The sequence below is a fragment of the Alligator mississippiensis genome, chromosome 6 (genome assembly GCF_030867095.1).
Source record: "Alligator mississippiensis isolate rAllMis1 chromosome 6, rAllMis1, whole genome shotgun sequence".
Lineage (NCBI taxonomy): Eukaryota > Metazoa > Chordata > Crocodylia > Alligatoridae > Alligator > Alligator mississippiensis.
The window spans coordinates 98,231,646-98,244,092 of NC_081829.1; the positions used below are offsets into that span (position 1 = coordinate 98,231,646).

General features: G+C 49.2%; 1 protein-coding gene across 2 annotated transcripts in view; it reads left to right on the top strand.

Annotated features, from left to right (window-relative positions):
* The window catches only part of SH3PXD2A (SH3 and PX domains 2A), a 333,629-nt gene that overhangs the window by 135,106 nt on the left and 186,076 nt on the right, over positions 1-12,447 (top strand). The window lies entirely within an intron of this gene.

The following is a 12,447-nucleotide window of genomic DNA, read 5'->3' on the forward strand; positions in this document are numbered from 1 at the left end:
TAGCAGTAAGGAGATAATTATATTAACAGCACTTTTGGCTGTTTGTGCTATGATTGACATAAAGGATAAGCTTGGGTTGGGGCTTCCTTTGGATGACGGTTTCATCAAGGTTTTCGGACCTTTACAAATAATCCCGTCCGTCTTCGGTCTCACAGTAAATTGGACTGAGTAAAACTTGTGTTCCCCCCTTAGTGTAATAGTGTCATGCAAGCATTTTCTTGAGCCGTAACGACGGACTGCATGGAGGAGGCTGAGACCCCGTCTTCCAGAGGGATTTCTTCAGTTGAAATTGGAGGAGATGGCTGCCGTCCACTATTGGGCCTCTACCTGGGACCTCGTGTCTCCAGCCTCGGCCACCCCTGAGGGTTATGTGAGGTGTCTGGTGTTAGGACTTCTCTAAAGCTTGGCCAGCCCTGCATAGCAGAGCAGGCCAGGACACAAAGACGAACGGTATTTGGGGCGCTGCCATTCCTGTGTGGTGATGCTGGGAGAGAAGGACCGGCTTGTGTGGGTGTGCGTTTCGTTGGCAGCCTGTCCAGTTCGCCAGCCCGGTTCACAGCTCCACGTGCAATTCATCAGGGTCTTAAAGGGCTGTTTTGAGCTTGTATTGATAATTCTGGTTTTTCCTGCTGTTCATCTTGATGGGATTTTTTTATTGGAATATTTTAGCAATATCTAGTTTCTTTTACAACACTTGCAGCAGCACCACTCATTTAATAAAATTTAACAACGCTGCATCTGTTTCCAGCCCTTTTTTTCTCCCTGGGATGTGAAAAGGACACGTTAATCATGAAAGGAAGACGAAAGTGTCCGCGGGCTGGGTCCCCTTGTCACCTCTGCTCAAGGCACTTTTCCTTTCAAGGGGCGACTAATAGGCCTTAGCAGTTATCCCTGAATGAAGCTTTTTGTTTTTTGGCTTGGAAAGGCTGTCGAAGTGTGACAGTGATGTTTCACTGTAGGGTTTTTTGTTCTGACCCAGGCACTTTGTTAATTATGGCAAAAAGTGGCTGTCAGAGGAGGCAAACTTTCATAGTCCATGCAGCACCCAAGACATCCGGGGAGGGAGAGGATAGCAGCGGCTGCTACAAAGACCAGCATTTTGGAAGATGAGATGATTCCAATATTTGAAGAGTAGGATTTCTTATAGGGCTAGTACTTACCTTTCCAGAGCTTTCTTTCTGTGGGGCTCAAAGCACTCTTCACAGGCCACTCCACATTGTTATGCCCATTTTACAGATGAGGAAATCAAGACTGTTTATGGTGCTTTCCTTCTATGGGGCTCAAGTGCTTTCCACGGGCCAGCTCACATTATTATGCCCATTTTACAGAGAGATTGAAGCGCACGGTTTCCAGAGCAGCCAGTAAATCTGAGCACATCAGTCACAAATGTCCTAGTTTTCAGAGGTGCTATGTACCCACTGTCTCCATTGGCTTCAGTCAGAGCTGTGGGTGCTCAAACCCACTGATCATTTCAAGCTGGGCACCCTAAAACACAGGCCCTTGGGATTATTGGCCAGCTGAGAAACTATATCTCAGAACTGGGAACAGACGCGATGCTTTCCCTCCGGGTGAACCTGTTGTATGAGAGTGTAGGGAAGAAGTAGGTCATAAAGGATTTCCTTTGGCCCAGAGTCTGTATTATTTAATCATTGCTTGTTTCTTCATCGTGCACTTGTAGGGTTGACAACCATACATGTGGGTTGTGGCAGAAAGGCTTTATCAGAACGAGTTTGGGAGGGATCCTGTACTCATGGGGTGTAGGCAGGAACAGAACGTGCTTATCGGCCCAGACAAACGCCCATCACATCTTGAGGTTGCACCGTAGTATGGTGGATATGCCATGCATTTAATGCGATTCGGCCTGGTTTTTAGGTCCTGGTTGTCATCTCCCTTTTCATACCCTGGTACCCAAATAGTGTAAGTGTGTTTGCACTGTGACATAGTGGATCATCCAGTTAGCATTCTCACGGCCCCTTGGTATCTCAGCAGAACAGGACTAATAAAAGAGCAGGGGTAGGGGATGGTGGTGACTTTTCACAGACCTGCCCTGTAGATGGAGGTCGTGCCAAGCTCCATCCCAGCTCCAGTCCATGCACTTACTTCTGCCCCGATGTACCAGATTCCTGTCCCTAGTTTCCTGTGGCCCCGTCAGCAATGATTTAGGTAGCGCTGTTTGTAGTCTGGGAGCCCCCGCGGGAGGCAGGGCACTGTCCATGTTCACAGCAATGTCCTCCCGGAGCAGAGAGCAGCGCTTGCTTCTTGATCGTGCCCCACACACATCAAGAGCAACCTTATGGTGGATATTAATGAGCACAGGTTCAAAGCCTAACGGACATGCCTCTCGGGCACAAAAGGGACAGCTTTATGTCCCAAAATATTTACCCCTCCTCTTGCAAGAAATGATCCTGTTTGAGTGAGATCAGGGCTGATTTCAGCTTGATCTCTTGACATGACAAGACCTAATTTAAGGGCAAAATTGGCTGTCTCAGAAATCTCAGCCAGGTTTAGTGTTAGTAGTAGCAGGGGAGCCGTTTTGTCCGTCAGTCGCTTGCTTGCACTGCAACCAGGGGTGCTCTGGGAACAGCACTTTCCTTTAAAAGAAGAGGAGGCAGGGGCAGAAAAAAAGCCCCATAGAGCTCTGCTTTTATAAAATGCCTGGGATTGCAGTCCTGGAGCTCAAAACGTGTGCTGAACAACTCCCTGTCCATGGTTTCTGAGGTTGGATGAGTACAGGCGCCCAGTATGTTTGCCACCCAGTTGTTTGTTTGTTTAAATTATGCTGCGACCGGCGCCTTCCAGATACCGCGGCCGCGCTGCTCGGAGGAGCTGCTCTGCTGCCAGTCTCGCTGCTGACTTGCATTTATCGCAGCATCAGAGGCAGATGACCTAATTTTCCTCTTCCCCAGAGGACGACCCTGCCTCGTTACAGGCAAAACTTGGAGAGCTGGCCTTTGATCAGACTGAAAACCCTGACTAAAAGAGAAGGGGCTTTTTTCGTTGCGAACTGAATGGCAGTGTAATGTCGATCTGCCAAATTTCTCTTTCTGCTTTAGGCAGACAGCACGGGCCAGGGATGCGAGGACCGCTCGCTGGATTCCTGGGGCGCTGCCTCCCGCCCCCAGATCTGCTCTTCCCTGGTTTCGCACCCTTGTGAAGCCACTTCGAGTTATGGCAGGACTTGACTCACTAACGTTAGTGAACTGCTCTGAGAGCTCTTGTGGCATGAGTGCAAATATTGTCTTTCATATTTCCTCTGCTCAGCCTCCTTGGGGTGGAGTGTCTTCAGCAGTGCTACTGCCCATCCTGCCAAGGGATGTGGCCAGGATCGTGCTATGCTTTTCCAGTGTCGTTTGGCAATGGTACACGATACTACTAACCAAATCTGTCTCCTTTCAGTGACCTTGCCGGAGGGGTCATCACCATCAATGGACATGGCTCAAAGGCTCTTTGTCAGCTCTTTTTGGCACTAGCCCATTAACTATGAGGTAGTGTCTCTGACTTCTGGGTGCCAGGCTGACTTTAGTGGCCATGGTAAATCTCACAGGCAGTCTTGAGGACAATGGGGAGGCTTGCATAGGTTTGTCCCCTTCAGAAGACAAGGTGTGGGCTCCAACAGATACAGCGTGGACATGTTGAGAACCTCGATGGTCCTTCCCACCAAAGCTGGGGGAAGGACTCTCCGTTGGGAGGCTTTGGCTGAGTCCCCAGATGAGCAGGACACTCACTACCTGGTGTGTTTTTAGAGACAGCAAAAGGACGAAGAGCTCAGCATGAGTAGCAGAAGCGGTGAAGACCTCCAATGTGTTCAGAAAGAAAGTCAGCCTTTGCATTTAGCTAACAGCATTTAATAACTGCATCACCCAGTGGCATCGGAGACACCACGTTCATTTACTGTTCTTAGCAGACGGAAATCTGAAGACAGCAAATATGTATTGGGCACGGGGAACCGCTGAAGAGGCCGTATGGATGGAAACAGGAGGCTCATGTCCTCTGACGAAGGATACTGTCTTGTCCTTTCAGCAAGTACAAGGGGGCATCCGAAGACATTTTTCCCGTTGCTTTCAAAGATCACGCTAACTGGCCTGATCGTTAGACTCCTGTGATGTCCGTACATTAGACTACAAGGTGTTGGAAATGGAAAGCATCAGAGAATGTCAAAGGCAGGTTGGGGCAGTATGATGAATAAGTTTTCAGCCTCTGATGGAGAAAAGTCAGCAGAGGAAAGAGCTTTCCTTAAGAGCTGGCTTGCCCAGCTTGCTTCTCCTCACCCTTTCCCTCCCACTCCCCGGGGCATCACTTGTACGATGAGTTGCTTCTGTCTTCTTGAACGTATCTGGGGACTTGTGATGCTGCGAGAGCTGAGGTCAGCCGGCATGGAGCGGATGCTTTGTAGTACTCTGGCAAGAAGGCTGGTGTGCCCGGTCTAGAGGGGGTCACGTCGGTGTGCCGGTGGTCCGTTGATAACGTGGACCGTGCTACAGGTCAGCACACAGGGCCCAGCCTGCCAGAAAGGAGCTGCAAACGAGGGCATCGCACGTTCAACTTGGCTGACGGCCTGAGAGCCGGTGTAGCTGGGCTTACGTGCGCTGTTGAAGGGGGTCAGAGATCAGAGCAGCCCAGAAGTGCTGCACTCAGAGGACTCGGCCAAGCCTCTCCGTTTTAATTGCCCGCTGGAGGCCGTTCCTTTGGGTCCCTCCCAGCAGAAGGAGGTTTCTCGGTGTGGTGTGTTATTTCATGATCCACTCACACTCTGCTTCCCACACTTTATTGCTTTTCAATGGTTTTCTTTGACATTTTAGCTCCGGCACCTCTAGAAACAGGATCTGCGTGCCTGGGCAGAAAGGACTAGGCACATTGCCTCTTGATCTGGCCCTGCGATCGCGGGCGGTGCGTCAGTGCAATTTTTGGCTGCTCCAACCACTTCCAGGGCCCTCTGCCACCCTCGGCAGTATTCACACGGACTGGGGAGGGAGCTCAGCCAGCAGTTTGGACTCTTTTGCATGTTTACTTCCTTGCGACCCCTTTCGCTAGTGGAAACAGCGTCACCTGTGCTTCCTCTCTTTCTTTGTCAAATGCTCTCACTGTCAGGATCCTGGTAGGGACTCTTTGACTCTAGGAAGCCATCAATGAAATGGGCCACAGAGGCCAGGATTTCTCCTGGAAAAGTCAGATGGTGCTATGTGACACTGGACAGCAAAATGCATCTTGGTGCCAACTGCACGTGGGCTTTTGTGGGATGCACAAAGTCATTCTTCCACTGCCCCCTTATCACACTCTTTCCCTTGACTCAGCTCATGGATAGCACCGTGCGTTCAAATGCTCTCCCTGCCTACTGGTCATTTGTGAAGGTTATTGTATGTCAGATACTCATGTATTTTCCTGCGGGGATTTAGGGGAAACATGGTTTAAAAGGGCCGAGGGGGTGGAAGGGAAGTGTGTGTCTCAAGCCCAGCTGCACATCTGTGTTTCTTCCATGTGTAAAAATCATGAAAACAGATCTAGAGACACGCACACAGAGCAAAATCCTTCATACAAATGCTCTCTCCCCAAAGAGGGTGTCGGTTACTGTGCGGGAGGCTGCAGAGCCAGGAGAGAGATGCTATAACAAAGCGAGGGCCAAATACTTGTCTTGGTTACGCTCTCGCAATCCTATGGAAACCAGTGTAACTGAGACGAGAATCTGACCTACGGTATTGAATGGACAGGGACTTTAAATCCAACACGTCACTTGGCAGCCTACAGAGGCATTATAGCTCTCAGCTCGCCAGAGAAGGAAAAGAAAGACCGGAGCAATAGAGAAGTAATGGGCATGTGTGCGTAGAAACAAAAGGCAGAGGTATTTGGGGGGTTTGGAGGCAGCTGATAGACTTGACCGCAGCAGCTGTGTATTCTAGAGCGGGTCGTGGCACCCGTCTTTTTTAGACATAAATCACATGAAGTATCCCATTATTTTTAACATACCCATAAATATCCTAGCTGCATAGGATGCATATTTATTACATGTTAGGTTTCATACACAGTGCTTTGAAGTTTGATGGCTCTGCCCGGGTGAAAAGACGACACACGATACGGAGCAAGCACTAATCTCCCCCATGTTCTTGCTGTAGCAGAGTGGACCCGTCTCCTCCGTACTCTTTGGTGCTGCCATGAAGAAGATCCTGGCATGGAGCAATCAGTGTCCTTAGATCCTTTATCAAACGTTGTGGTCAAAACTATTTTAAAATAATAGGGTAGAAGAAAACAGTTGAGCTAAGAGCTAAATAACAATTTGGCTTCCCACGTGTTGTATGTGCTAGGTTATGTCAGGAGTTCTCAGTGCCAGAGTGCCTCAACCAAGGGCTACGCTGTACTCTAGGAATTTGGGACCCAGAAAGACATCCTCCGAGCCGACTATCTTACTGGGTTGGAGGAAGGTGAAGAGTTGCAGTGAGAGCTGTAGTTGGAGATCTCTTGTTTAGAGGATGCCTTAAAACTGACACAGATATCAGGAAAGGCAGCTACAGTAGTATGGCTTAGCAGCCCCAGACAGACTTCTATTCTCTCTCTCAGGCATGAAGAAGTGATTGGGAAAAGGGAAAAAAACCCAGCTTTTCATGGAGGCAAGTGAAGCACCGTTTGCACTATTTTCTGTTGCAGTGCTGGGGTGAGGCCTGGCACTAGGCTGGGATTCTTTGTGATGGCCTGGGCTGCGAAAGGAAAATCTCCTTTTTAAACAGGTCCTTACTCTGGACCAGTTGCTTGGCATACCTTGAGAGTGGTTTTGAGGGGGGAGAAGTGCTTCCTTTAGGAGTCTCTCCTGTCTCAGCCCTGCCCCTCTGAGTTTGCTGAACTGTGGGTTTCTCCCTTCCATGCCAGTCTCCATGTGCTTTCTGGTGCTGGAGCTGGCAGAAGCATTTCACTCCCCCACCATTGTGTTGGAAGGGGGCACATCCCTCATCCCGACTACCACGAGGTGTTCAGTGTGCAACTGGGACTGGTGAGACAATGCATTGCCTTTTCTTTAGTGTTGCGGTCGTGTTGCTTATCAGAGCACATGTGGGCATTTATAGGGTCCAGGGTCCTGGCATGCTCGCTCCTGGCTTATCTGCTCTTGATTTACAAAGCACATGTAAAAGTCCATGATGCCCAAAGCACAGCGTTACATAGGAAAACAGCGTATTAGAAGCATGTTATTAAGGTGGAAAAGCCAGGTGTTCAGGTTAGGCAATGCCTGCATAGCATCCTTTTCGTTCCTGTATACATCCATTCACATCCTGGGCCGCGAATGAGGCTGGGATTCCTGGGAAAACAAATGTGTGGTCATAGCATTAAAGCCGGTTTGGACGCACGATGTGTCTGTGCTGGTGTAACAACCCTTTACAAGGAGCAAAGAGGAGCCCTAAACCCCCGTGCTGGTGTGTGGGTTGTGTATCAGCCACTTTTTCAGGGTAGCCATTTCTCCTCTAGACCAGTACTCAACCTTTTGCCCCCATGGGCCAGATGAGTTGCACGGCGCCAGTCCTGGGGCCAGATTGGACCCCACATGTCAGGATTGGGCCTGGCATGGCTTTGACTAGTCTTTGTGTGCCAAGATTGGGCCCTGGGACCCTGTGCTGCCTTTGCCCAGCTGTACGTGCTGGGATCGGGGTCCCTTACCACCTCCGTGCAGCTGTACAAGCCAGGATTGGGCCCCAGGGTGCCCCACTGCCTCCATCTAGCCCCAAGGCCTGGGATCAAGCTTTGGGGTGCTACACCACCTCCACCCGGCCCTACACACCAGGATCGGGGCCTCAGCACCCCACACCAACTCTGTCAAGCCCCATGCTACCTCCATCCCCAACCCCCACGCCAGGATTGGGGTCCAGCACCCCATACCACCCCTGCCTGGCCTGGTGTGCTGGGATCGGGTCTGTGGGATGGATGACATGGCACCAGGGGATGGATTTGTCCCTCAGGCCAGGAGCTGAGCATCTCTGCTCTAGGCAAAGCAATTCCCTGCCCTCTACCACCTAATGGCGAGGCACTGCCTCTTGTGAGCAGCTCTCCCCAAATGGTTGCCTACTTGTGTGCCCCAGCTCATCAGTGTACAACCGGAGTATAAGTTCCACTGGTGTAAACGTGGTTCATGTTGGCCCAGGTGCAGGAAAGGAAAATGAGGATGGTCTGCAGCACAAACCCGGCATGATTCAGGGTGTCAGGCTTCTATTAGGAATGTAGAGGAGTACAAAACCCTTGGTTCAGAGGTGATGCCTTTTATCTGACCAACTAGAAAATAACAAAACAAAATATCTTTCTCTGCAAGCTTTCAGGCACACGCGCCCTTCTTCAGGCTCAGGGGAAATTAAAGGTGGTCAAAGTCCCCTTAGGTAGGAAATAAACTTCACTTTGCGCAGAGGAAGCTGAAGGTGGATGTCTGTTCCTCTGGGTCCGTGAGAGTCCCTTTGTGTGAGTCGCTCTTTGATGTGCAGATAAGGCAGTGTCTCTTCCCTGGTGGTGTCAGGTGCCAGGAAGGCATGGAGGTGTAGAAATCCTTCTTTCTTGTTCAGCAGTGAAGTTTATCATTCCAAAACCGGCTAAAATCCGGTATCTTCCATGCTTTAGGGATCTGTTTTATAGCCGTGTTGGTCTAAGACAAAGAGGAATACACAGCTCTAAAACTCTTGGTTCAGAGGTGATACCTTTTATTAGATCAACTAGAAAATAGCAAAAAAATGATTTTCCTTTGCAAGCTTTCAGGCTCAGGCGGCCTTCTATTAGCGTATCCCTTTCCCAGAGAGGTCCCATTTTTCAAACAAAACAGTAAAATCAAGTGTTGCACTGCACGGCTCTTGTACCCTGCACCATCACCAGAGGCTGGATGCTGGGCAACTTCACCCTCTTAGCTTAGAAGGGGCTGGCAAAAGCCACACGCGTTCTCTGCCTTCACCATTTCCCCATTGCCCCAGTTTTGTAGAGTCGTTTTTAACGCATTTCTTAGCTCTTTCATGGCCCCAGCCAAGGCTCGTGCCTCGAATCCTTGCAGGGTGCAGTGCGGCCAGCTTGTAACCTGCCGTCCGAGGTGGAGAGGGGCTTCTCATTCAGCACCGTGCCAGGCTGTGGAATGATTAACAAGCATGGGGCATGATTCCCGAAGAGAACTGGTAGAGCGGTGGTCAAGTTTTGTTTGTCACTCGACAAGGAAGAGTATACCATACATACCCACGTATATGCCAAGCCTTTCTTTAGGTTTCCTAGGGACTCGCTGGCCTCCCATGGCTTTCTCGCACGCTTTTTCTGGCTCCACTGCTTGCTTCTCTGTCTCCTGCGCACTTGCCGATGTGGTGTGGGGCTGTCTGCAGGAGCATTCTAGCTGAAACTTGCTGTTAGAAAATCCAAGCTCAGTGCTAGCGTCCCTGTTGGTTTGGTAACGCGCTCCTAGGGTCCACGGTGGGGGAGCGGAGAGGAAGGTGGCGTTTCAGCTCTGTTATATCATCTTCTTGTTCCCAGAGGAGGAGACCCAAGATGTTGGGGGTGAAGGAGGAATGCTGCATTACCTGTGTCCTTGCACAATTCCTAGGGATACCGTATATAAGCAGAATCACCGGGGCACCTGGAAAGCTGCCTTTTCCACACCGTTCTGTAGCCTCAGAAATGGGGCTTCTCTTCCCTGCAGGTCCTGAGGGCCTTTGGTATTAGGATGCCACGTTCCCAGTCTCCTTCATGCCTCTCACCCCCAAGTCTCAGTAGTCGGACAAGTTTGCTGGGTCTCCTGCCTCCTCCCCTGTGCAATGGGATTGTCCCACCCCTGGCATGACTGCTGTACCGAAGGGCACGTGGTAGGTGTCCATGGGACTGCTGCTACCCATTCAGAGTGCCTGTGACCCAGTCTTAAGGCCCTAAAACTCTGGGTATCTGCAGACCCATGCTTAAAACCCAGATCAAACCTTGCTAACTCCCGATGCTGGTGTTTGCCAGTTGGCGCACTCTGCATAGGGAACCTCAGCAAAAAAAATACACTAGCACCTACTGGGATTTGTTTCATGTGAGCACCACAATCAACTCAACATTTTCCATCACCGTTTAAGGAATGAATTAAGACTCATCATATCCTGGGGTCTTTCTTGCCCTCTGTGTTTAATATAGCCTTCCTTAATATATTTATTTGGTTTCTTGTGCTTTGAGTCTTTCATTTATTATGTTCCTTTGAAGACTGGGCCTCCCTGTAAACTGTCTTTTTTAGTGAAGCTGAATTACATTTACAAGAGATCTTTAATGTGTTTAAGTCTTTGGTTCCTTTATGTTTTTATATGGTCACTAGTTTGGCTTTCAGTTTGTGGCTTGGACTGAAAACAGGAAAGCCAGCGAGCGAGATCATTTCCAAAGCTCCGCGTACTCTTTCAAGCACATGTATAAAACTCTGAAAGAAATGAAAAGCTTGCCCACATCAGTGCTTTTCTAACACTGACAAAGGGGCTACTTTATTCTCTCTTACCCCCAAAATAAAAAGAGGGTGTAATCATGTGGCATTTTACCTTGCTGGGTCTTTAGAAAGACTGAGAGAAATCTGACAAATGCGTATTGTTCATCCCATTTTACAGAAGGGAAAACCAAAGCCAAGCGAGGCTTTGATTGGCCATTTTCGCACAACAGGGAAAGCAAGCCAGGAGACCTAGCCCAGTAAAGCAGGTTTTTTGCTGCCTTGTTTACCAGTGACAAATTTATCTTGCGGGTCCATGAAGACCCTCCAGCTCCGTTTGGAGCCTCAGTGCAATAGCGCACTGCATCACTGTTGTGACTTAGCACAATCCTGGTAATGTTGTAACTCAGGCGTGGCAGTACAAAACTTATGAAACATCAGTTTTTGCTCCCACGAAACAAAGATGAATGAAAACCACATGCATTTAGATTTGGGGGTGGGTGTGCAGGGGGTGAGATCCCTGTTTGCTTGGCAGCAACCAAAGTACCCAGGCTGTAAGGCCTTTGAGACAAGCAGTCTGGGAAGAAGTGGATCGAAAGTAGGAGGATCCTGAGAATATTTTGGTTCCTCTCCTCTCAGCTGTTCTGGCTGTTTGAGTTCTCAGATGCTGTACGCCGCCGGGCAAGATTGATGCTCCTAGTTCAGGCCTTGGATCAGATTCCCGTTCCTCGCCATTTCCCATGTCTCACGATCTGCGGACCGTCATTCTTCATTTTCCCATTGCGCAGTGGGAGTCAGTTTGCGGCAGAAGCTGGTCAAAAGGCTGGTCTGTGCCTTACGTCGAAGTTTCATGTATTAAATAAAGCTGGCAGACAGCGTCATCTTCCACCACATAGAGAACATGTAATTTATTCTTGTCTCAATATGTTAGAAAAAAATACAACATGAGAGAAGAAGGGGAAGAAAACCACCAAAAAAGGATATAAAGATATTATCTTTTCAAGCCAAAAAATACCAGCTCTATGACATCCTTTTCTGTGGGAAACTCAGTTTCTAGATTATCCTGATAAAGTTTGTTTTAATCAGTTTAACACAAAATCCAGCCATTTATTTAGACTGAACTTGCTCACACAAATTTCTTCCTCTGAAACCATCAAGGTTCAGTGGGGGTGTTTTTCACTTGAAGAGGTATTAAAAAACCTACACAATATAATGTATAGGCCATGGCTGAGCTTCGAGAAGAATGGTTCACAACCTTTTTAGACTCAAGGCACTCCTCAGAAGATGCCGGCTCTTGGTTTTCACTCCCTTTTTGACTACAGAAAAATAGCAGAGCAATTCTTCTGTTGCAACAAAACTCAGAAAGGCCCCAGCAGGGCAGTGTTTTAACACTATAGCTTCCTATCTGGTATCTCTGGGTTTATCTTGTGACCCAGGTTTGCTAACAGTGCTAATGTTGTGTGGCACCCTGTGATACCCTTGAAAGGATCTCAAGGCACCCCAGGGTGCTGTAGCACCCTGGTTGAGAATCACTGTTCTGGAAGACGTAGCTAAATCTTGCCAGTTCATTCACTGTTCACTGGTTGCCTCCCATGGGTCTCTAAGGACTCAGTTGTGTGCTGCCTTGGAGTCTTTTGCTTCGGCTACCTGCGTCGCCAGTGCACGTGGAGGGGTGAAGAGCTGCTGCGAGCAGGGAGTAGGCAGCACGTGGGTGCTGCACTTGCAGGGAGGGGAATGCCTGGGTCACAGTTTGCTTGTGGACTGCTCCAGGGAGAGCATGGACAGTCCATAATCTAGCCCAGGAGGGGAAATGATAGGAGTTGTAGGCTGCAGTACCAGTGCCCTCTTGAAAAGTGAAAATCCCAGCCCTACCTACAGACAGTGGAGTTTGTTTCCTGGAAATGGGACTGAGGAGACTGTAGCAGAAGCATCATTGGTAACACTGGGGCTGGAGTCTGTGAAAGTAATTAGGAAAAACAATTTGCACTTTCCTATGAGACGTTCCTCCGGAACATTTCTCAAATCCTTTGCAAACATTAAGACTCCCGTCGCTCCTGTGAGGTAGATATTGC